Source organism: Bombina bombina, chromosome 6, assembly GCF_027579735.1.
Source record: "Bombina bombina isolate aBomBom1 chromosome 6, aBomBom1.pri, whole genome shotgun sequence".
In the NCBI taxonomy this organism is placed as follows: domain Eukaryota; kingdom Metazoa; phylum Chordata; class Amphibia; order Anura; family Bombinatoridae; genus Bombina; species Bombina bombina.
In genome coordinates this window covers 358,823,293-358,849,553 of record NC_069504.1, presented here as the reverse complement: position 1 = coordinate 358,849,553, position 26,261 = coordinate 358,823,293, and positions in this window count along the sequence as shown.

Below are 26,261 nucleotides of genomic sequence, written 5' to 3'. Positions count from 1 at the left end.
TTTATGTCCTCTTATAAATTTAATAATTTCAGATTGTAGTTCTTCAAGCTCTTTTATTGGGATTTTAATAGGTAAAGCTCTAAATAGATATAACAGTCTTGGTAGGACATTCATTTTAATGGCCAATAATCTGCCATACCAAGAAAAGTTCCCTTTCTTCCATTTCAATATATCTCTTCTTATAGTTTTGTAAATTGGGATGTAGTTTGCTTTATACAATGTTTCTATGGTGTTTGTGATTTGTATGCCTAGATATTTTAGGGAATGATTAACCCATTTAAAATCAAAGTTCGCTTCTATCAACTTTTGTGTGTGTGTTGGTAATGATAGAGGGAGTGCTTCGCATTTATCCGAATTTATTTTGAAACCCGAAACATTGGAAAAATCTTCTAATAATTGGTACAAATTAGGGAGGGAAAGCATTGGTTTTGTAATTGTAAGCAAGATATCGTCTGCAAATAAAGTTAGTGTTTGTTCCCCTTTATTTAATTTAACCCCATAGATATCCTTAGAGTTGCGAATACAAGACGCCAAAGGTTCTATGCACAACGCAAATAAAAGTGGAGATAACGGACATCCTTGACGAGTTCCATTCAATATATTGATAGGTCGAGACTGATATCCCGCTGCCCTAATTGTTGCTACTGGATTTGTGTATATATTTTTGATTGCCCCCCTAAATTTACTACCGAATCCCATATATTCGAGAACTGCCATCATATATTGCCAATCTACTCTGTCAAATGCCTTCTCTGCATCCAGAGAAAGGAGCAGAGAAGGCGTTTCTGTTCCCTTCAGATATTCTATCAGCGTCACTATGCGTCTTACATTATCAGGGGCCTCCCTATCTTTAATAAACCCTACCTGATCAGGATGGATCAATGAAGGTAAGTATTGTTTAAGCCTGTTTGCTAGGATTTTGGTGAGAATCTTGAGATCTTGGTTAATTAAGGAAATTGGCCTATAATTTTGTACTATTTTGGGGTTTTTCCCTGGCTTAGGGATTACTACTATCTTGGCCTGTAAAAGTTCAGAGGGAACCGGCGTGCCCGACATGACATCTTTACAAAATTTATGTAGGTGGGAAGTCAAATTGGTTCTAAATAGCTTGTAGTAGTCTCCTGAAAATCCATCGGGACCTGCTGCCTTTCCTATTTTAAGATCTTTAATAGCTGCAGACACCTCAGTAGCAGAGATCTCTGCATCCAGTGCCTCTGCGTCCGCTTTGTCTAATTTTGACAGATTCGCTAACATTAGTAGTTTATTTCTTAGGGTCTCTATCTGGGGGGATTGACCCACCTTCTTCCCATCATACAGAGATTCATAATATTTGGCAAAACATTCTGTAATTTCTTGCGGATGAGATGTCATAGTACCATCTGGTTTTTGAATTTGTGCTATTGTGAAAGATTTTGTTCTTTCTCTTAGCTTATGGGCCAGATATCTATCTGGCTTGTTTGCATATAGGAAATAGTATGTTTTTAATTTATTAATGGACCTCACTGAATTATCAGATAAAATTTTAGCCAGTTCTTTTCTTTTCTTTGTCAATGTGTCTAGTGATAGTTGGGATAGTGTATTTTGATGTGCCTTTTCCAAGAGTTCAATCTCTTGTTGCAAGGTAGCTACCGCAAACCTACTCTGTTTTATATATAAAGCTTTTTCCTTTATAAGTAACCCTCTAATATATGGCTTATGTGCAGCCCATATGATTACTGGGTTGATTGCAGGGTCTACGTTTAATTTCCAGTACTCTTCCAGACTCTTTAATATTTTAGTTTGTATACCTGGTTGCTTTAGTATTGTAGGGTCGTATGTCCAGGATCTTTGTCTTTCTACATTAATAAGACCTTTTAGTTGTATCTGTATTATGGAATGGTCTGACCATACTGAGGCGTGAATGGATGAAGAGATTAGGTTTGGTAATAGAATTTGGCTAATAAATATATAGTCGAGTTTGGTATATGTTTTATGTGCAGGTGAGTAGTATGTGTGGTCATTTGTTTGTCCATATAATGTCGTCCAAGTGTCATATATATTATGATTCTCTAAAGATCCCCTAATGGATTTGGTAATAGAGTTAAGTCTTAATTGTTTATTTGTAAGTTTAGATGTATTAGTATCCCTTAAAATCTTTAAGTTTACATTAAAATCCCCAGCCAATATTATCAAGGTTTGAGACCATTGGGTCAGTAAATGCGAAAGATTATCAAAAAATTTGTGTTGTTGCTCATTAGGTGCATATATGTTGCAGAGTGTGACTTGTTTGTCTTGCACAGTCCCCCTCACTATAAGATATCTGCCTTCCTTATCCCTTATCACCTCTTCTTTTATAAATTGAATGGAATTATGAATAAGTATTGATACTCCTCTTTTCTTTTTATCGGTTGTGGAGTGAAAGTGTTGCGTGTATTGTTTGTCCCAATATTTAGGGATTTGATGGTGTGTAAAATGTGTCTCCTGTAGGAAAATGATTTTAGCCTTCATATTGTTATATTGGGTAAGTGCAGTTTTCCTTTTAATATTGGTATTCAAACCTCTTACATTATGGGAGATTATCTTCCATCTAGAATCCATAATTGAGCATTTTCCCTCTCCCCTCCTCATACCTGAACATCAATGCCTCCCTTTTCTGACTAACAACTGCTCTCTTAGTGTCCATCCTGTTATGGAGAAACTTTCCTGACCACTGCTCGACAGTACTTGAAACAAAAAAACAACAAAAACATAAAAAACATAGCTCAACATTAAACAACAACAAACTATTAAACAATCTGTAATCCTTCAAGTTATTCTTGTTTGTCTGCAACATCAAATCTATCTAAGTGGGTGTGCAGCTAAATATTACATAGTGTATCTTATATAATAATGAATTGAAAAAGTGGATCTTTTATTCCTAGAGGGAACATAAAATAATAACTAATGTCATGTATAGTGTAATTTAGTCATATCTTATCAATCTCCAGTTCTTTATAATTTACTTAATGTTCTTTTTACTGACATAAATAAATATACTTTATGCTCGTGTCATTATTTACTACTAGGAGATTGATATTCAAGTCTTTTACCACAATATGAGCCGTGACAATAACTCCTCCACACGGAGTAAGGCAAAGAAAGATTATACTTGTTAAAGAACATCAGTCAGTTCTCTCAGTCTCTTTAATCCTTCAGGGCCTTTGTTTCCTTTTAGAGACCTTTGTCCAACGTTCACTTTGAGCTGTTCCTCTTAATGGCAGTGTGGGTCTTATGGTATTGTCTTGAGAGTTATCTGGAATCTCTGGACAATCCAGCTTAAGCAGTTGGCAGAGACCTGGTATGTCTTGTTTCTCTTTGATAGTGATTGTTCTGCCCTCATGGTGTATGTGAAGTGCGAAAGGGAATCCCCATCTGTATAATATCTGATTTTTTCGCAGTAGTTGTGTCAGCGGACGGAGAGCAGAACGCTTCTGCAGTGTTTTGATACAAAGGTCCTGGTAAAATTGTATGACTGAGCCCTGAAATTTAAAGGTTGGATTTTTTCTAGCTGCAGTCATGATTTCTTCTTTTTCTTGGAAGCGTAAAAGTTTAATTATGACGTCCCTTGGTGGTTCTGTGTCCTTTGGTTTTGCTCTTAGAGCTCTATGTGCCCTTTCCATTTGGAATTTTCCATCCTCAGCAGAGCTTGTGATAGCCTGGAATAGTTGTAGAAGATAATTGCTTAATTCTGTTGTAACTATAGTTTCAGGGATACCCTTTAGACGTATATTACACCTCCTGCTCCTATTTTCCAGGTCTTCCAGCTTGTCATTAATGTCTGCCAATTCCTGTTGTTGATCAGCCATTTGTTGAGTTATGGTTGTAATGTCTTCTTCCAGTGTTTCTTCTTTTTCTTCCAAGGATTCTAACCTGGATCCCAGTTCCGAAATATCCTGTTTGATTTCAGTGAGACTGTTTGTAACAGTGTTCTGGAGGGTGTCCAGCTTTTCCCACATTTTGTCAAATATTGTGGATATGTCTTGTTTGGAGACAAGGTTCCTTATGTCACTTCTGGTAATGGGTATATTATTACCCGCTGGCGAAGTTGGTTCTAGAACTTCTTCCATTTCTTCCTCAGTTACAACAATTTCTTTATCATGAGCCTTTTCTCCTTTCTGAGGTTTAAAAAATATATTGGCTGCTGCAGGTTTATTTGTAGCATTTAGTTTACTTTGTCTTCTGACTGACATGATATAGCTCATATAATAAAATGGAGGAACACTTGAAATGATCTAGCTGTTGAACAAAGGATAGCAAGACCTCTGCTTATGTCCTGAAGTGGGAGAAAGTCTGCTGCAGCACTAGTGTTTTAACAGCACTTTGGAGTCACATGCAAAGCCGGAGTGGTTTACAGGAGAAAAATAAATTGCAGGGAGTGATTTATATAGGGTGAATGTTCTGTGTCAAAGTTATTTTCCTTCCATCCAAAGTTTCTGAGTAGTTTTGGTGATATGCTGTGTACTATAGATAGGTACAATCTGTGCTATATCACCATACAATGCTATTTCTTTTTATGTGTTATTTTGTGATCCAGCTTTCACATTTTAATGCTTTATTTACTTATCCTTCCTCTGCAGCCTGATTCATTAACATCATGTAGGGTTAAAAGTCTTTATTAAATAGTAGGCATGTTGCTGCTCAAGTCTCTCTGGCTGTTTATAATCACTTTATTAACATGCTGCCTCCCACGTGGCTGATTCCCTGCTGTGGCGTCTTAAAATTGTCTTTCTTCCTCAATCACCCTGTAGATTTATTGCTTGCCATATTCCCCTCTGAACTCCTTACCCTGTGATGTGGCAGCTTCCTTGCAGTTTTATCCTCTGTTTTCTCTCCAGCTTATCTGATTCTTAAGAGACCGGCATTTTGGTTCTTGTTCTCCTCAGCTTGCAAGATGTCAAAGACTGCATGTCAGCTTTTACACTGAGCAAACTGAGTGGTCATAAAACACAGAGGATTGATGTATAAACACTCCGGTGGTGCTTTAGTGACCCTCTGGGAGCTTATGATAACCTTTTCTCCACTTTTCTTATTCACTGCACCTGGAGCTCACATATCACACGTCCTCCATTATGCCTGCCTTGGCTCCCTTATTGGCCGATGTGAGAGATTTAAAGGGACAATCAGCACCAGAATTTTTGCTGTTTAAAAAAAAACAGATAATCCCTTTATTATCTATTCCCCAGTTTTGCATAACCAACACAGTTATAATAATATACGTTTAACCCCTTCATTACCTTGTATCTAAGCCTCTGCCAACTGCCCCCTTATTTTAGTTTTGCATTTTAGCCAATCAGTGCTGGCTCCTAGGTGACTTCATATGTGGGAGCTCAATGGTATATATATATATATATATATATATATATATATATATATATATATATATATATATATATATATATATATATATATATATATATATATACACAACACATTTGAAATTAGAGGGAGGTAAAAGCTGAGTTTAAAATCCTCCACTACGCACAAAATAGAGAAAATAACTCATTGTATAGTTCATTAATAAATCCAGACAGGCTAGAAGGCTTGTTTTTCCCACAGAAAACCTCTGGAAAACATTGTTTCCAATGCAGCAAAGGATTCTGGGTAAGATATGCAAATTAGGTTCACAATGAAACACCATTTTACTTCAAGTCTGCTTTTCAGCAGATTCCCTTAACATCAAAGTATCGCTGTTCACTCACCTTATAAACTTAGCTAGGGTTAGTGCAGTGATTCATAACTATCCCAGGACAGACTGTTTCGTAGTTGTTGCTACTCATCAGCTGGGAGCAAGTTTGAATCACTGCTGGGTGAAGTTGTTTACGGGCAAAATACAACAACACTTTAAATTAGGGGGAGGTAAAGTAAAAAGGTGTTATTGTGAACCTAATTTGCATATCTTACCCAGAATCCTTATACTTTATACAGAAAGAGTGAATGATTTATGGAATAAACTTCCTCAAGAGGTAGTAATGACAAACACTGTCGGGGACCTTAAAAATGCCTGGGAAAAGCATAAGGCTATCCTACGAACTAGATAAGTTTATACTGTTAGGTAATATCGGGCAGACTTGCTGGGCCTATGGCTCTTATCTGTCATCAATATCTATGTTTCTGTAAAGGTTTAGATTTCAACTAAGAATACTAAGAGAACAAAGCAAAATTGGTGATAAAAGTAAAATGGAAAGTTGTTTAAAATTGTATGCCCTATTTGAATCATGAAAACGTATTTTGGACTTGACTGTCCCTTTAAAACCAACACCATACTCCTTAACTCCTGTCATTTATTTAGCAACCTTATAAAGCACTGCTGTTCGGTGAACTCAGTGCTCAGTTATTAAAGAGCTATCCTTGAGTGAAGTCCTGTGTATGAATCTTAGTTACCTGAACTTTTTGCATAGTTTCCAAGTTATAAACTATTGCTTTCTACCCTGACCTCTTTGCTTGTACTACCGTTTATTAACCTTTGCTTCCTGCCCTGACCTCTTGCTTGTACTACCGTTTATGAACCTTTGCTTCCTGCCCTGACCTCTTGCTTGTACTACCGTTAATCAACCTTTGCTTCCTGCCCTGACCTCTTGCTTGTACTATCGTTTATGAACCTTTGCTTCCTACCCTGATCTCTTGCTTGTACTACCGTTTATGAACCTTTGCTTCCTACCCTGACCTCTTGCTTGTACTACCGTTTATGAACCTTTGCTTCCTACCCTGACCTCTTGCTTGTACTACCGTTTATGAACCTTTGCTTCCTACCCTGACCTCTTGCTTGTACTACCATTTATTAACCTTTGCTTCCTGCCCTGACCTTTTGCTTGTACTACCGTTTATGAAACTTTGCTTCCTGCCCTGACCTCTTGCTTGTACTACAGTTTATGAACCTATGCTTCCTACCCTGACCTCTTGCTTGTACTACCATTTATTAACCTTTGCTTCCTGCCCTGACTTTTTGCTTGTACTACCGTTTATGAACCTTTGCTTCCTACCCTGACCTCTTGCTTGTACTACCGTTTATAAACCTTTGATGCTTGCCCTGACCTTGGAATATTTGATCTTGCTGTAGGATTTTTTTTCTAAATTACGCACTCTTGTTTTGTCTTGTGGTCTTGCTAGCTATACTCCACTACTGGGCTTGCATTCTATATCAGTCTTGACAAAACGGGACAAATTAAATAATGAAAGTTTATTGCAAAGTATTTTAACAACATAATTAAACATGATTTTTTACTACAATCTCATACTATGTAATATCCTTTCAGAACCCATAAATAAGCTATTCAACTATGCACCTAACTTTACTTCTAAAATTCAAATTAAATGTCCAATACTGGTTATTTTAATTGATTCAGGTACAATCTGCATAGTAATATTTTAGTTTTCATAGCACTTTATGGCAGCAGTATTTGTAACAAATTATACCACTGCTATAAACAATGCTGCAAACCCCATTAACCATACAGAGCTAAAGACAATTGCACTCTACTGAGCTTACCTATATTTACAAAGGATACCAAGAGAACAAAGCAAATTTGATCATAGAAGTAAATTGTAAAGTTTTTTTTAACCCCTTAACGACATGCGTCGTACAGGGTACGTCGCACACAACCTGGTCTTTAAAGACCAGCGACGTACCCTGTACGACGTTGGGGTTAAAAGCGGCTGGAAGCGATCCTGATCGCTTCCAGCCGCTTTCCGGTTATTGCAGTGATGCCTCGATATCGAGGCATTACTGCAATAACATTTTACCCCATCCGATGCAGAGAGAGCCACTCTGTGGCCCTCTCTACACCGGACATCGATGGCCCGCAATCGTTGGTGTGTGGGAGCCAACATGGGAGGCGGGTGGGCGGCCATCGGTGCATTATGTAATGCAGCAGTGGGCGGGATCGTGGGCGGGCTCGCTGGGGGCGCACACGGGCGCGCGCGCGTGCACGGGGGGGGGGCGGGCGGGCGCGTGCACGGGGAGGGAGCGGGTGGGAACCATTACACTATGGAACAGATTTTATATATTTAGAGGGAGAGAAGGGGGTATATAAAACTTTATATATTTAATCTAATTGATCTGGGAGGGGGTGGGGGTTTAGTCTTGGGGGGAAGCTACACTACAGAAAGGTGGGGGGAAAAAATAAAAAATATATCTTTTTTTTTTAAACTGGGTACTGGCAGACAGCTGCCAGTACCCAAGATGGCTCCCAATAATGTAGAGGGGGAGGGTTAGAGAGCTATTTGGTGGGGATCAGGGAGGTTTGGGGCTAAGGGGGATCCTACACAGCAGCATATGTAAATATGCTAAAAAAATAATAATAAAAAAAAAAAGATACCTTTTATTTTAGTACTGGCAGACTTTCTGCCAGTACTTAAGATGGCGGGGACAATTGTGAGGTGGGGGAGGGAAGAGAGCTGTTTGGGAGGGATCAGGGGGCCTGCTGTGTTAGGTGGGAGGCTGATCTCTACACTAAAGCTAACATTAACCCTGCAAGTTCCCTACAAGATCCCTAATTAACCCCTTCACTGCTAGACATAATACACGTGTGATGTGCAGCGGCATTTAGCAGCCTTCTAATTACCAAAAAACATCACCAAAACCATATATGTCTGCTATTTATGAACAAAGGGGGTCCCAGAGAAGCATTTACAACCATTTGTGCCATAATTGCACAAGCTGTTTGTAAATAATTTCAGTGAGAAACCTAAAATTGCGAAAAAATTTACGTTTTTTAAAATTTGATCACATTTGGCGGTGAAATGGTGGCATTAAATATACCAAAATGGGCCTAGATCAATACTTTGGGTTGTCTACTACACTACACTAAAGCTAAAATTAACTCTACAAGCTCCCTACATGCTCCCTAATTAACCCCTTCACTGCTGGGCATAAAACACGTGTGGTGCGCAGTGGCATTTAGCAGCCTTCTAATTACCAAAAAGCAACACCAAAGCCATATAAGTCTGCTATTTCTGAACAAAGGGGATCCCAGAGAAGCATTTATAACCATTTATGCTATAATTGCACAAGTTGTTTGTAAATATTTTCTGTGAGAAACCTAAAGTTTGTGAAAAAATTTGTGAAAAATTTAACATTTTTTTTTATTTGATCGCATTTGGCGGTGAAATGGTGGCATGAAAATACCAAAATGGGCCTAGATCAATACTTTGGAATGTCTTCTAAAAAAAATATATACATGTTAAGGGATATTCAGGTATTCCTGACAGATATCAGGGTTCCAATGTAACTAGCGCTCATTTTGAAAAAAAAGTGGTTTTGAAATAGCAAAGTGCTACTTGTATTTATTGCCCTATAACTTGCAAAAAAAGCAAAGAACATGTTAAAATTGGGTATTTCTAAACTCAGGACAAAATTTAGAAACTATTTAGCATGGGTGTTTTTTGGTGGTTGTAGATTTTTAACAGATTTTGGGGGTCAAAGTTAGAAAAAGTGTGTTTTTTTCCACTTTTTCCTCATATTTTATAATTGTTTTAATAATAAATTATAAGATATGATGAAAATAATGTTATCGTTAGAAAGTCCATTTAGTGGCGAGAAAAACGGTATATAATATGTGTGGGTACAGTAAATGAGTAAGAGGAAAATTACAGCTAAACACAAACACAGCAGAAATGTAAAAATAGCCCTGGTCTTTAAGGGAAAGAAATTGAAAAATGGCCTTGGTCCTTAAGGGGTTAAAATCACATGAAGGCCTATGCATCAAAGGTCTTGCGGAGGCTGATCTCTACACTAAAGCTAACATTAACCCTGCAAGTTCCCTACAAGATCCCTAATTAACCCCTTCACTGCTAGACATAATACACGTGTGATGTGCAGCGGCATTTAGCAGCCTTCTAATTACCAAAAAGCATCACCAAAACCATATATGTCTGCTATTTATGAACAAAGGGGGTCCCAGAGAAGCATTTACAACCATTTGTGCCATAATTGCACAATCTGTTTGTAAATAATTTCAGTGAGAAACCTAAAATTGCGAAAAAAATTACGTTTTTTTTAAAATTTGATCACATTTGGCGGTGAAATGGTGGCATTAAATATACCAAAATGGGCCTAGATCAATACTTTGGGTTGTCTACTACACTACACTAAAGCTAAAATTAACTCTACAAGCTCCCTACATGCTCCCTAATTAACCCCTTCACTGCTGGGCATAAAACACGTGTGGTGCGCAGTGGCATTTAGCAGCCTTCTAATTACCAAAAAGCAACACCAAAGCCATATAAGTCTGCTATTTCTGAACAAAGGGGATCCCAGAGAAGCATTTACAACCATTTATGCCATAATTGCACAAGTTGTTTGTAAATATTTTCTGTGAGAAACCTAAAGTTTGTGAAAAAATTTGTGAAAAATTTAACATTTTTTTTTATCTGATCGCATTTGGCGGTGAAATGGTGGCATGAAATATACCAAAATGGGCCTAGATCAATACTTTGGAATGTCTTCTAAAAAAAATATATACATGTTAAGGGATATTCAGGTATTCCTGACAGATATCAGGGTTCCAATGTAACTAGCGCTCATTTTGAAAAAAAAGTGGTTTTGAAATAGCAAAGTGCTACTTGTATTTATGGCCCTATAACTTGCAAAAAAAAAAAAAAAGAAGATGTAAACATTGGGTATTTCTAAACTCAGGACAAAATTTAAAAACTATTTAGCATGGGTGTTTTTTGGTGGTTGTAGATTTGTAACAGATTTTGGGGGTCAAAGTTAGAAAAAGTGTGTTTTTTTCCATTTTTTCCTCATATTTTATAATTGTTTTAATAATAAATTATAAGATATGATGAAAATAATGTTATCATTAGAAAGTCCATTTAGTGGCGAGAAAAACGGTATATAATATGTGTGGGTACAGTAAATGAGTAAGAGGAAAATTACAGCTAAACACAAACACCGCAGAAATGTAAAAATAGCCTTGGTCTTTAAGGGAAAGAAATTGAAAAATGGCCTTGGTCCTTAAGGGGTTAAAATCACATGAAGGCCTATGCATCAAAGGTCTTGCGGATCAGGTCCCCAAGACCTCCCTGAATGCGGACAGCAATACGCTCTCCGTATTCAGCATTGCACCAGCAGCTCACAAGAGCTGCTTGTGCAACGCCGTCCGCTGCAGACTCACAGCCAATCGGCCGCCAGCAGGGGGGGGGTGAATCCACTTGATCGGGTTGAATTGTGGCGATTCCTGTCCACCTGCTCAGAGCAGGTGGACAGGGTTATGGAGCTGCGGTCTTTAGACCACTGTTTCCTTACTGCTGTTTCTGGTGAGTTTGAAGACTCGCCAGAAACACGGACCCACAATCTCCATACAGAACTTGATAAATGGGCCTCATGGTCAGGAAAGTTTAATTTTGACTTTACTCTTCCTTTATTTATTTTTGTTGTGAGAATATTGATTTGTTTGAAATGCCCTTTTTTGTTTTTTGCAGCCTTTCTGGCTTGTCTGCTGTTATTATTCTTATCAATCAGAATCTGTTGACTTTCTAAAGTTGAGGGATTAAACTGGTCTGCTTGTGCAATCCTTTATTAAAGGCCCAGTAATGAAGATACCTATACTAATAGTAACAAAGCCAGCTCAAGTGTGACTTAGGGCCGATGATCTAAACTTTGATAATTCAGATGTGGGGGTTTTTTTGCTGACGCTCGCAGGGGCTGCCCCGGTGGAATTATCGTAAAAAAGTGGCTGCGAGTAGGAAGATTACTTTTATTGAAAGAAATGGAGTGTGCTGGAAACGGATACTTCACTCTGTAGGGCAAAGTTAGCAGTGATTATGCAGCGATAATTAAAAAGTAAATCCTGCAGCCAATATAAATTAGTAATTTATAAATCCTACAAATCAAATAATTGAACCATTCACACAAAAACATGCAGAAAAAAATTGTATTGTTAAGGTGCATAAAAAATCGTAACAAAATTCTTTACCAAAAATCGCATTTCATCAAAAACATAACATTTGTATGTAAATTACACACAAGTAAATTGTATTAAATATGCACAGTGTAAATCTTTATTTAAGTTCACTAGATGTGCAAAACCACCGTAATTTCGTAATTTGTGCTTATTAGCAAGTTTTTCTCAAAACATTTAATATACTTAGAACCCTAACAGAAAAAAACCACATGCATACGATTGTAAGATGCTATACACAGAAAGCAACAAAATGTGATTTTATTATGCACTTTTGTAATGTATGCTTCTCCTCCACTTACGGAAATGCAGTTTATGTCCTTTAGCGAAAAACCCTGTTTTCAGGGTAAAAAGTGGCTTTAGATTATTCCACCAGGGAAATAGAAATACTGGTGAGCATTCTTTAATAATCTCACCAACCCAGAGACCCTTAGATCATAGGGCCCCTAGAAACAAAGTTTCACAGCAAGAGTTTGCTCCACAGTATTTCTAGATGTTTGGACCTGATCTTCCTTTTCCTGCAGATTCTCTTAGCTATACAGATATCAAATCTGCAACACATATACAAAACTACAGAGCTTCACCTGCTGTTATAACAAAAGCCTGTGGGGGGTAGTTATCAAGCCGTCTACTTTTCTGGCTTCGCCGGCCCAATACGTCCACCTAAGCTCGCCTACCTTCGCCGCTGCGGACCTGAAAGAATATGCCTAAGTTATCAAATAAAGCTGTCAAAAAGCCGCGGGGCGATGAGCAGCGGACTGTGATGGTTATCACTCATCCGATCTCGCTGCCCTTCGGCTTTTTCCCAGCTTTATTGCTAGCCTGTCACTAAGCACTCACACTAAACTGCACTGTTCTACCCCCTATACCGGCGCCGCCGGAGCCCCCCGCAACTAAATAAAGTTACTAACCCCTAAACCGCCGCTCCTAGACCCTGCCGCAACTCTTATAAATGTATTAACCCCTAAACCGCCGCTCCTAGACCCTGCCGCAACTCTTATAAATGTATTAACCCCTAAACCGCCGCTCCCGGACACCGATGCCACCTACATTATACCTAGTAACCCCTATCCTGCCCCCCCTATACCGTCGCCCTCTATTATAAAATTATTAACCCCTATCCTGCTGATCCCGAACCTCTCCGCAACTAAATAAATAGTTTAACCCCTAAACCGCCGCTCCATGAACCCACTGCAACCTATATTAAACCTATTAACCCCTATCCTGCCCCCCCTACACCGTCGCCACCTATAATAAATTTATTAACCCCTAATCTGCCCCCCCTACACCGTCGCCACCTATAATAAATTTATTAACCCCTATCCTGCCCCCCACTACGCCGCCGCCACTGTAATAAAATGATTAACCCCTAAACCTAAGTCTAACCCTAACCCTAACGCCCCCCTAACTTAAATATTAATTAAATAAATCTAAATAAATTAACTCTTATTAACTAAATGAATCCTATTTAAAACTAAATACTTACCTTTAAAATAAACCCTAATATAGCTACAATATAAATAATAATTATATTCTAGCTATCTTAGGATTTATATTTATTTTACAGGTAACTTTCAATTTATTTTAACCATGTACAATAACTATTAAATAGTTATTAACTATTTAATAGCTTACCTAGCTAAAATAAAGAGAAATGTACCTGTGAAATAAATCCTAACCTAAGTTACAATTACACCTAACACTACACTATACTTTAATAAATTATTCCTATTTAAAAATAAATACTTACCTGTAAAATAAACCCTAAGATAGCTACAATGTAATTAATAATTATATTATAGCTATCTTAGGATTTATATTTATTTTACAGGTAACTTTGTATTTATTTTAGCTAGTTAGAATAGTTATTAAATAGTTATTAACTATTTAATAACTACCTAGCTAAAAGAAATACAAAATTACCTGTAAAATAAATCCTAACTTAAGTTACAATTAAACCTAATACTACACTATCATTAAATTAACTTAATAAACTACCTACAAATAACTACAATTAAATACAATTACATAAACTAACTAAAGTACAAAAAATAAAAAAGCTAAGTTACAAAAAATAAAAAATTAAGTTACAAACATGTTAAAAATATTACAACAATTTTAAGCTACTTACACCTAATCTAAGCCCCCTAATAAAATAACAAACCCCCCCAAAATAAAAAAAATGCCCTACCCTATTCTAAATTAAATAAAGTTCAAAGCTCTTTTACCTTACCAGCCCTTAAAAGGGCCATTTGTGGGGGCATGCCCCAAAAAGTTCAGCTCTTTTGCCTGTAAAAGAAAAATACAACCCCCCCCAACATTAAAACCCACCACCCACATACCCCTAATCTAACCCAAACCCCCCTTACAAAAACCTAACACTAATCCCCTGAAGATCATCCTACCTTGAGTCGTCTTCACTCAGCCGAGCCACCGATGGAACTGAAGAGGACATCCGGAGCGGAAGAAGTTAATCCTCCAAGCGGCGCTGAAGAAATCTTCCATCCGATGAAGTCATCATCCAGGCGGCGCTGAAGAAGTCTTCGATCCGGCCGATGTCATCTTCAAAGAGGCGCTGAAGAGGTCTTCTATCCGGGCGAAGTCATCTTCCAAGCCGGGTCTTGAATCTTCCTTCCGCCGACGCGGAACCACCTTCTTCACCGACGGACTACGACGAATGACGGCTCCTTTAAGGGACGTCATCCAAGATGGCGTCCCCTCAATTCCGATTGGCTGATAGGATTCTATCAGCCAATCGGAATTAAGGTAGGAAAAATCTGATTGGCTGATGGAATCAGCCAATCAGATTCAAGTTCAATCCGATTGGCTGATCCAATCAGCCAATCAGATTGAGCTCGCATTCTATTGGCTGATCGGAACAGCCAATAGAATGCGAGCTCAATCTGATTGGCTGATTCCATCAGCCAATCAGATTTTTCCTACCTTAATTCCGATTGGCTGATAGAATCCTATCAGCCAATCGGAATTGAGGGGACGCCATCTTGGATGACGTCCCTTAAAGGAGCCGTCATTCGTCGTAGTCCGTCGGTGAAGAAGGTGGTTCCGCGTCGGCGGAAGGAAGATTCAAGACCCGGCTTGGAAGATGACTTCGCCCGGATAGAAGACCTCTTCAGCGCCTCTTTGAAGATGACATCGGCCGGATCGAAGACTTCTTCAGTGTCGCCTGGATGATGACTTCATTGGATGGAAGATTTCTTCAGCGCCGCTTGGAGGATTAACTTCTTCCGCTCCGGATGTCCTCTTCAGTTCCATCGGTGGCTCGGCTGAGTGAAGACGACTCAAGGTAGGATGATCTTCAGGGGATTAGTGTTAGGTTTTTGTAAGGGGGTTTGGGTTAGATTAGGGGTATGTGGGTGGTGGGTTTTAATGTTGGGGGGGGTTGTATTTTTCTTTTACAGGCAAAAGAGCTGAACTTTTTGGGGCATGCCCCCACAAATGGCCCTTTTAAGGGCTGGTAAGGTAAAAGAGCTTTGAAATTTATTTAATTTAGAATAGGGTAGGGATTTTTTTTATTTTGGGGGGGTTTGTTATTTTATTAGGGGGCTTAGATTAGGTGTAAGTAGCTTAAAATTGTTGTCATATTTTTAACATGTTTGTAACTTAATTTTTTATTTTTTGTAACTTAGCTTTTTTTATTTTTTGTACTTTAGTTAGTTTATGTAATTGTATTTAATTGTAGTTATTTGTAGGTAGTTTATTTAGTTAATTTAATGATAGTGTAGTATTAGGTTTAATTGTAACTTAGGTTAGGATTTATTTTACAGGTAATTTTGTATTTCTTTTAGCTAGGTAGTTATTAAATAGTTAATAACTATTTAATAACTATTCTAACTAGCTAAAATAAATACAAAGTTACCTGTAAAATAAATATAAATCCTAAGATAGCTATAATATAATTATTAATTATATTGTAGCTATCTTAGGGTTTATTTTACAGGTAAGTATTTATTTTTAAATAGGAATAATTTATTAAAGTATAGTGTAGTGTTAGGTGTAATTGTAACTTAGGTTAGGATTTATTTCACAGGTACATTTCTCTTTATTTTAGCTAGGTAAGCTATTAAATAGTTAATAACTATTTAATAGTTATTGTACATGGTTAAAATAAATTGTAAGTTACCTGTAAAATAAATATAAATCCTAAGATAGCTAGAATATAATTATTATTTATATTGTAGCTATATTAGGGTTTATTTTAAAGGTAAGTATTTAGTTTTAAATAGGATTCATTTAGTTAATAAGAGTTAATTTATTTAGATTTATTTAATTAATATTTAAGTTAGGGGGGTGTTAGGGTTAGGGTTAGACTTAGGTTTAGGGGTTAATAATTTTATTACAGTGGCGGCGGCGTAGTGGGGGGCAGGATAGGGGTTAATAAATTTATTATAGGTGGCGACGGTGTAGGGGGGGCAGATTAGGGGTTAATAAATTTATTATAGGTGGCGATGGTGTAGGGGGGGCAGGATAGGGGTTAATACATTTAATATAGGTTGCGGCGGGTTCAGGGAGCGGCGGTTTAGGGGTTAATACATTTATTATAGTTGCGGTGGGCACCGGGAGCGGCGGTTTAGGGGTTAATATGTATAGAGTAGCTTGCGGTGGGCTCCGGGAGCGGCGGTTTAGGGGGTAATAACTTTATGTAGTTGCGGCGGTGTAGGGGGGGTCAGATTAGCGGTGTTTAGACTCGGGGTACATGTTAGGGTGTTAGGTGTAGACAGCTCCCATAGGAATCAATGGGATGTCTGTCAGCAGCGAACTTGTACTTTCGCTATGGTCAGACTCCCATTGATTCCTATGGGATCCGCCGCCTCCAGGCTGGCGCTTTGAAAACCAGGTACGCTGGGCCGTAAAAGTGCCGAGCGTACCTGCTAGTTTTTTGATAACTAGCAAAAGTAGTGAGATTGTGCCGCACTTGTGTGCGGAACATCTGGAGTGACGTAAGAATCGATCTGTGTCGGACTGAGTCCGGCGGATCGAAGTTTACGTCACAAAATTCTACTTTTGCCGGTCTCGAGCCTTTGATAACTAAGGCGAATCAGCCTCGCCACAAATACGCTGCTGAATTCCAGCGTATTTGAGGTTGACGGCTTGATAACTAGGCCCCTGTATATCCTATGTATTTGAGATGTTTTTCCTTTTGATCCTACTTTGTTTCTTTCACTAATTACTTACCTTTTAATATACTATAAGAGAGAATCCAGTCATTCAATATATTCACATTCTATTTTAACCCTGAAATATTAATTAGATATATAAACAAGTGACACTTTTAGACTCAACAAGCTGCACACATATTGACTTTGTAAGACTTGGCAATGTAATTCCATGGAAACTGTATATGTGAGTAGAAGCATTTTAGCAAATTAAACAGACAAATGTTCCTCTGCTAAAATCATTTATTGAAGAAGATAGAAAAGTAACAACTATAGCAACAGATTAAAAGAGGAATCGCTGCATCAGAAAAGAATAAGAAAAACAATTTATTCGAGAGTAAAGCTTTTTATCAATCGCGATATGTCTCCCCCCTGTGGGTTAATTAAGGCGATCCTGCAATAAAAGATAAGAGTGTATAAATAGAAAGTAGGGTTATACATTGTTATAAATGTAATGCTTGCTACATACATTAAAGAGACATAAATGTGTAAAAAGATAATGTTTTAATGTGTTAGAGCATTTTTATTACACTTTCCTTTCAAATAACTATGTGTTTAATCCCTTCAAAGTCAGCTCATTAAGCATACAGGGAGTGCAGAATTATTAGGCAAGTTGTATTTTTGAGGATTAATTTTATTATTGAACAACAACCATGTTCTCAATGAACCCGAAAAAATCATTAATATCAAAGCTGAATAGTTTTGGAAGTAGTTTTTAGTTTGTTTTTAGTTATAGCTATTTTAGGGGGATATCTGTGTGTGCAGGTGACTATTACTGTGCATAATTATTAGGCAACTTAACAAAAAACAAATATATACCCATTTCAATTATTTATTTTTACCAGTGAAACCAATATAACATCTCAACATTCACAAATATAAATTTCTGACATTCAAAAACAAAACAAAAACAAATCAGTGACCAATATAGCCACCTTTCTTTGCAAGGACACTCAAAAGCCTGCCATCCATGGATTCTGTCAGTGTTTTGATCTGTTCACCATCAACATTGCGTGCAGCAGCAACCACAGCCTTTTATACCCTTTCTTGCCAGCCACGCTGTGGAGTACTTGGACGCGTGTGATGGAGCATTGTCCTGCATGAAAATCATGTTTTTCTTGAAGGATGCAGACTTCTTCCTGTACCACTGCTTGAAGAAGGTGTCTTCCAGAAACTGGCAGTAGGACTGGGAGTTGAGCTTGACTCCATCCTCAACCTGAAAAGGCCCCACAAGCTCATCTTTGATGATACCAGCCCAAACCAGTACTCCACCTCCACCTTGCTGGCGTCTGAGTCAGACTGGAGCTCTCTGCCCTTTACCAATCCAGCCACGGGCCCATCCATCTGGCCCATCAAGACTCACTCTCATTTCATCAGTCCATAAAACCTTAGAAAAATCAGTCTTGAGATATTTCTTGGCCCAGTCTTGACGTTTCAGCTTGTGTGTCTTGTTCAGTGGTAGTCGTCTTTCAGCCTTTCTTACCTTGGCCATGTCTCTGAGTATTGCACACCTTGTGCTTTTGGGCACTCCAGTGATGTTGCAGCTCTGAAATATGGCCAAACTGGTGGCAAGTGGCATCTTGGCAGCTGCATGCTTGACTTTTCTCAGTTCATGGGCAGTTATTTTGTGCCTTGGTTTTTCCACACGCTTCTTGCGACCCTGTTGACTATTTTGAATGAAACGCTTGATTGTTCGATGATCACGCTTCAGAAGCTTTGCAATTTTAAGAGTGCTGCATCCCTCTGCAAGATATCTCACTATTTTTTACTTTTCTGAGCCTGTCAAGTCCTTCTTTTGACCCATTTTGCCAAAGGAAAGGAAGTTGCCTAATAATTATGCACACCTGATATAGGGTGTTGATGTCATTAGACCACACCCCTTCTCATTACAGAGATGCACATCACCTAATATGCTTAATTGGTAGTAGGCTTTCGAGCCTATACAGCTTGGAGTAAGACAACATGCATAAAGAGGATGATGTGGTCAAAATACTCATTTGCCTAATAATTCTGCACACAGTGTATGTATGTAGGCTCAGGAGCAGCAATACACTTATGGGAGCTAGCTGATGTGTGGTGGCTATGCACATATACCTCTTGTCATTGGTTCATCAGATGTGTTCAGCTAAATCCCAGTAGTGCATTGCTCTTAAACCAGCCTACCTACATATACTTTTCATCAAAGAATATCAAGAGAATGAATTGCATTTGATAATAGAAGTAAATTGAAAGGTATCTTCAAAATTGTGTGTTCTACCTAAATTAGCAAAACTTTGGTTTTGACTTTTAAGTCTCTTTAATGAGACTTTTTAAACTTTATTCTTTTATTTATTTTTTTAATTCAAATTTCTCAAACATTACCAAGCTTTATACTCTCTCTAGTATCCTCAGTTCCTGTGTTATTATGTGATGAACATATAAAATAATGCAAGTGTTAGAGCTTTAGTGAATGAGTTTAGTGAAAGAATTCCTTGGAATAATATAGGAAGTGGATTGAGTGATTAAAGAGCTAAGAAGATTTGGAGACTCTAGAGGGTGCTTTCTGAATGTACTACACTGACCCTGGTTATCTCTAAACCAATTCTTATACTGAAAGAGTATTTTATAATAAACATTAGTTTGTCTTTGTTTTTTTTACAGCTCAGTTATATACTGAATTACATCGGTGATATTTAATTTAGAAACATTTACAGTTGTGCTACTTAATAGAAAAATAAACCTGATCTGTCTGTAAGTTGTAGTCACTTGTAGATTTCATTTGTTTGTGCATAACTTTAAAAGTAACATAATAGTTTAAACTTGAATGACATGATGTTTAAGCCTCTCTAGTATGTTGCATTTACACCTTGAGGATTGAGAGCCATGTACAAATCATAGCTAATGCAAAAAAACATTAATAGTGTTAAGCACAATTAACATAAAGGCAGATAGGAGTGGTGGCTGTTCTGGCTATTTATGTGAGTTTGTGATGGTAAATTTGTATATAAGTACAGGTTCTGTGTTTTGTAAATGACAGAAATGTATATTCATCTCCTACCCTACTCACAATGTAAAACTTGAACTACCACATTATCTATATACCTATTTATTTTTTTTTACAACCTATAACTTTTCTCAGACTCTGCCGTTATATTGCCACTGTTATACTCTTACTTTGATCAACCTTTTGAAAATTATATTAAAATACACAAATGGCTGTAATTCCTTTCCTGAACACTTATCAGTAACACAGCGTAAAAGGTAAAATACTTAAAATCTGGCCAGGATCATCTATTTACAGAGACATAGAACCTGTAGTTTTAATGCCATGATAGTGAACTATTGAGCTAACCAAGCAATGGAGTGAGATGTAATTTGTCTACAACAAACTTTCCTCCAGATACAGCAAGTTCCTTTTTAGCGGCCAATGCTAGAAAGCAATTTAGTAACGCTTTGCAGAACTTTTTTAATAAGGTCACCAAGATTAGTTAACTACAAAAGAAAAAAATGATTCAAAAGTTAAAAAACATTTCAGATACTTGATTTGTTATAAATTTAGAACATGTAACAAATACAAAAAAGAGTGTCAGTGTGTCATGATCCACCTTTACATCTTGTTAACTTCCTACCTGAACCCAATATAAACCTGCTTCCTCCCATGGTCCTTTGCTGGTTTATTGAAGTGTAATAGCTACAGTTCCAGTCCTTACCTTTTCTACAGCATAACAGGATTTAAACTGTGTATTTATTTCCTTTTCTATCAGCATACCTCTACTTCAGCCGGAGCTGACATTACATATCTGCAGCAGGACTTCACTCCACACCTCCCCCATCCAGGGTCTGCTTGTGAGTATTCCTAACAACCTGGCGTGACACGCCACTCAGCAAACAGGAAACGCAGGGACCACAGCGTTCACACTGCTCAGCAAGCTCATTGGGACCGGATCTCTGTGCTGCACACATCGCACTCACAGCAGCTGCCATTTGCTTAAAGGGGAAATCTCATTCAGCGACTTCTGGACAGGTGCTGTATAAACTTTCATAAACACACTGTGCAACTCTCTTCTGAAGTAAACTTAAACATACTACAAGTGTAAGATTTGTATAGTTAAGCTGCTTGCATTTAACCATGAACTCTCTCTACTAGCTGCATCCTGAAGTACAATTAACCTCTGCACTACTGTTTGTAGACTGAAGCTGCTTGCATTTAACCCTAATCTCTCTCTACTAACTGCATCCGGATGTATAATTAACCTCTGCACTACTGTTTATCTCTGTATATCCATTGCTACGAATACCTGCCAAAGTCAACTCCCACTAATAGACACTCCAGTTACTGGGAGCTAGCTGTCCGGCAAAATTAACAACTAGTGTTATACAGATCACTAAAAGCATATAGTGTACTGTCAACCTCAACTCTTGTAACACATCCTCAATTTTACATGATATCTTGGTAATTACAATTACAAGTGAGTTGATTGTTACATAATAAACCAGCCCTATATAGTAGCCATGGAGCCCACTGACGTCACTCCCCAGCTACACAGTCTAAATCAAAGGCTGGATAACCTAACCCAGGCTTTCAGGGATTTGCAGGTGGAAAATCAAAGCCTTAAAGCCTGCTTGAGGGAAGTGTTATCAAATAGAAACTCTGGAAATGACCATCATGCTGAACCCCAGGTTTCATAGCCTGAAAAGTTCTCAGGGGACCGCTCCACTTTTCGTCAATTTCGTAATGCATGCTTATTGCTTTTCGATTTACGCCCTAGGACCTACCCCACTGACAGGGCCAAAGTACTAACCATCCTATCATACCTTAGGGGAGAGCCAAGGCTCTGGGCTGACTCTTTCTATGAGTCACAAGACCCAATACTGAATTCCCTGGACTGCTTCCTTAAAGCCCTCTCCTCTCTTTATGATGATCCCTACCACCAGATTACAGCTGAGGGCAAACTCAGAGGTTTAAAACAGCTTAAAGCCCCAGTTGAAGAGTATATCACTCGTTTTAGGATATGGGCCAGAGATTCACTCTGGAATGAGGTTTCTCTGAAAAACCAGTATCGCCTTGGTTTATCCGAAGACATTAAGGATGAACTCGCCAGAGTAGGTATTCCAGACCGCCTGGAAGAACTGTACATCCTTACCACTACTATTGACCGTAGACTTAGGGAGAGGAGGCAAGAAAAAAGCCCCTCTAACCCCCCTCTGCGCAGGGTTCTACAGACGCCATCTACTTCACCACCTGAGCAACCTATGGACATTAGTTTTCTACGTGGACCCCTCTCTCCACAAGAGAAATTGAGACGCCGTACATTAAATTTGTGCATGTATTGCGCATCAGCAGACCATGTTGTTAAGGAGTGTCCACTACTACTCAAACAGAAGATAGGTAAGGTGCACCCTTTCAACCATTGCCTAAACACAAAAAATATTGCCACTGCCTGGTTAACATTACCCTTATCCTTGCAGTGGGAACAACACAGGATAAAGTGTGAAGCCATCATAGATACCGGAGCATGTGCCAACTTTATTGATTTGAGTTTAGTCACTGTTAATAAAATACCTTCTTCTTTCAAAAGCACACCTCTGCCTCTCAAAGTTATTGACGGTTCACATCTACCATCTGGTCCTGTCATGCAACAGACTATTCCCTTAAAGGTTACTACTGCCTCTGGTCATTCTGAGACCATTACCTTTGAGATTATATCACCCCCTCTCTATCCTATAGTTCTGGGAATTACCTGGTTACAGTTACACCAATCCACGGTGCATTGGGACACACTTACTCTATCCTTTCCCTCTTCTTACTGCTCTAAGACCTGTTTTCCAACCGCTCATTTACTCTCTACCTCTGCTCCTTCTATTCCTCCTCAGTATTCAGATTTCTCTGATGTCTTCGATCAGAAAGAGGCCGAGTCATTACCTCCACACAGGTCCTACGATTGCCCCATTGACCTGTTACCTGGAGCCACCATTCCCTACGGCCATATCTATCCCCTGTCCAGACCTGAGTTACAACATTTAAAAAACTACATAACTGACAATTTAAAAAAAGGTTTCATCCGTCCCTCCACTTCCCCTGCCGGTGCCGGCATCTTTTTTGTAAAAAACAAGGACGGGTCCTTGCGCCTTATTATAGATTATCGTGAATTAAATAAACGCACGATAAAGAACAGGTACCCGCTACCTCTAATCCCAGAATTGGTTGAGAGGTTGAGTGGCGCTACTATATTTACCAAACTAGACCTTAGGGGCGCATACAACCTTGTTAGAATAAGGTCCGGGGACGAGTGGCTGACAGCATTTAGGACTAGGTATGGTCTTTTTGAATATACTGTTATGCCATTCGGTCTGTGCAACGCCCCGGCGACATTCCAGAATTTTATCAACGATATCTTTAGGAACATCTTAGACACTTTTCTGGTGGTCTATCTTGACAATATTCTAATCTATTCTTCTTCCCTTTCAGAACATGTCATACTTGTCAGGCAAGTGATGTCCAGGCTAAGGTCACATAGTCTTTACGTAAAATTAGAGAAATGTCTCTTCCATGTTACAGAGGTCTCATTCCTAGGTTACCGTATCAGTCAAAGTACCATTATGATGGAAGACAATAAAATCAAAGCCATCACATCTTGGCCTACACCAACCACTATCAAAGAAGTACAACGCTTCTTAGGCTTTGCAAACTTTTACAGGCGCTTTATCCATAATTTTGCAGCTATCACTAAGCCATTAACAAATCTCACTAAGATGACAAAGCCTTTCCTCTGGACCCCCCAGTCTCAAAAAGCCTTCAATGACCTCAAGTCCCTGTTTGTGACATCACCTATTCTTCAATTACCAAACAGCAAAGCTCAGTTCATATTAGAAGTTGACGCTTCCGAATATGCCATCGGTTCAGTTCTTTCTCAAAGGTCCTCTCCTGACAAACAGATCCATCCTGTTTGTTATTTCTCCAGACTTTTAACACCCGCTGAGTTGAATTACCCCACAGGGGAAAAAGAGTTATTAGCCATCAAGTCATCCTTTGATCAGTGGAGACACCTACTGGAGGGGGCAGAACACCCTATAACTATTCTCACCGATCACAAAAATCTCCAATACCTCCAAACCAATCGCACTCTCTCTGCTCGTCAACTTCGTTGGAGCCTCTACTTCTCCCGGTTCAATTTTACCATAAGCTACCGCCCCGGATCAAAAAACGGTAAAGCTGACGCACTCTCACGCAAGGACCATAAGCCCCACTCTGATACTTCCTACGCAACTATAATCCCTAAAACATCCTTCATTGGTTTCATGTCCAAGGATTTTTCAGAGCTCAAAACCCAACAACAATTGGATCCCACTACAAGTTCCTACACTTTATCTATGGATGACAATGGTATCCTATGTAACAACTCAAAGTTTTATATACCTCCCTCTCTCCGTGACAAGGCTTTACAACTCACACATGATTCTGCACTGGCTGGACACTTAGGTGTACAAAAGACACTGGATCTCCTACAAAGAAATTTTTGGTGGCCCTCCATGAAACACTCAGTAAAAGCCTATGTCAAGTCCTACCCCACCTGTCAGACCTCTAAGCCTTCACACCAATTGCCTATTGGCCTATTACAAAACCTACCCATTCCAGATTGCCCATGGAAAAGCCTCTCTATGGACTTTATCGTTGATCTCCCTAAATCCCAAGGAAAGACTGCCATATTTGTCGTAGTGGATCTATTTTCTCGTATGGCTCATTTCATACCAACTGACTCTCTCCCTACAGCACAACAAACCACCGAGCTGTTTATCAAAGAGGTTGTGCGCCTTCATGGATTACCTACATCTGTATTGAGTGACAGAGGCTCGCAGTTCACCTCAAAGTTTTGGAAATTTCTCTGTTCCTCTCTTTCCATTCAGCAACATCTCACCACCTCATACCACCCGCAGTCAAATGGTCTCTGTGAGAGGACCAACCAGTGGCTAGAGCAGTACTTAAGATGCTTCTGCTCTAGCACACACGAATCATGGGTCTCCTACATACCTCAAGCGGAATTCGCATACAATAATACTATTAACTCTTCTACCGGATTTTCACCTTTCTATATCAACTCAGGACTCCATCCACGTTTCCATCCCTTATCATCCTCTCACACTCCTTGTCCTCAGGTTAATGATCTCATCAATTCTATTAAACTAACATACAATGTGGTCCAAAGCAATATCAAGCATGCACAAGCTTCTCAAAAGTGCTACTATGATTTACGGCATTGTCCACAACCAAATTACAAGGTTGGGGACATGGTTTGGTTGAGCACAAAAAATCTTAAAATACCCTCACCATGCACAATATCATGGACTGACCATGCCCCGGTTATTTGCACAATGATATGGCCAGAAACACCCCTTACAGACTTCATCTGGCGGTTAGATGAACACTTGTTGACAGACCCACTAATTGCAGAAAAAGTTGGAAAAATGATATCTGAATAATTCACACATAATCCAGACTCGGATACATCTAGCTCCACAACTTGGGAGGCACATAAATATGTCATTAGAGGGGAACTTATCAAAATTAGAGCAAGAAAGCTCATAGAGAGACGTACCAAACATGACAATTTACACTCTTCCATACAGAAACTTGAGTGTATACATAAGCAAGAACCGCATAATAATACGATTTTAGCAGAACTCACACAGACCAGAAGAGATTTAAAAGATTTTCTCCTGCAGGAATCACAGAGACAAGCCTCATATATTAAACAATTATACTACGATCAGGGGAATAAACCGGGTAAGCTACTAGCCAGGACCACCCAACGCAAAAAATATAAGTCCTATATACATTCACTGAAGGGAGAGAACTCCTCATTAATAAAAGACAGTAAGGGAATAGCAGAGGAATTCAGACAATACTATCACAACTTATACAATTTAAAAAACACCTTAACTACTCCAACAACACCACAACCATGTGATAATCAACAAACAATAACTGAATACATGACAAACATCCCCATAGTGAAGCTTAATGAAGAAGAGAGAGCGGAGTTGGACTCCCCAATATCTGAACAAGAAATTAGCAGAGCAATTAAAGACCTCCCTCCTGGAAAGAGCCCTGGCCCTGACGGGTTCTCTATCAAATACTACAAGATTTACAAATCTATACTTATGCCACACCTTCTAACCCTATTCAACAAAT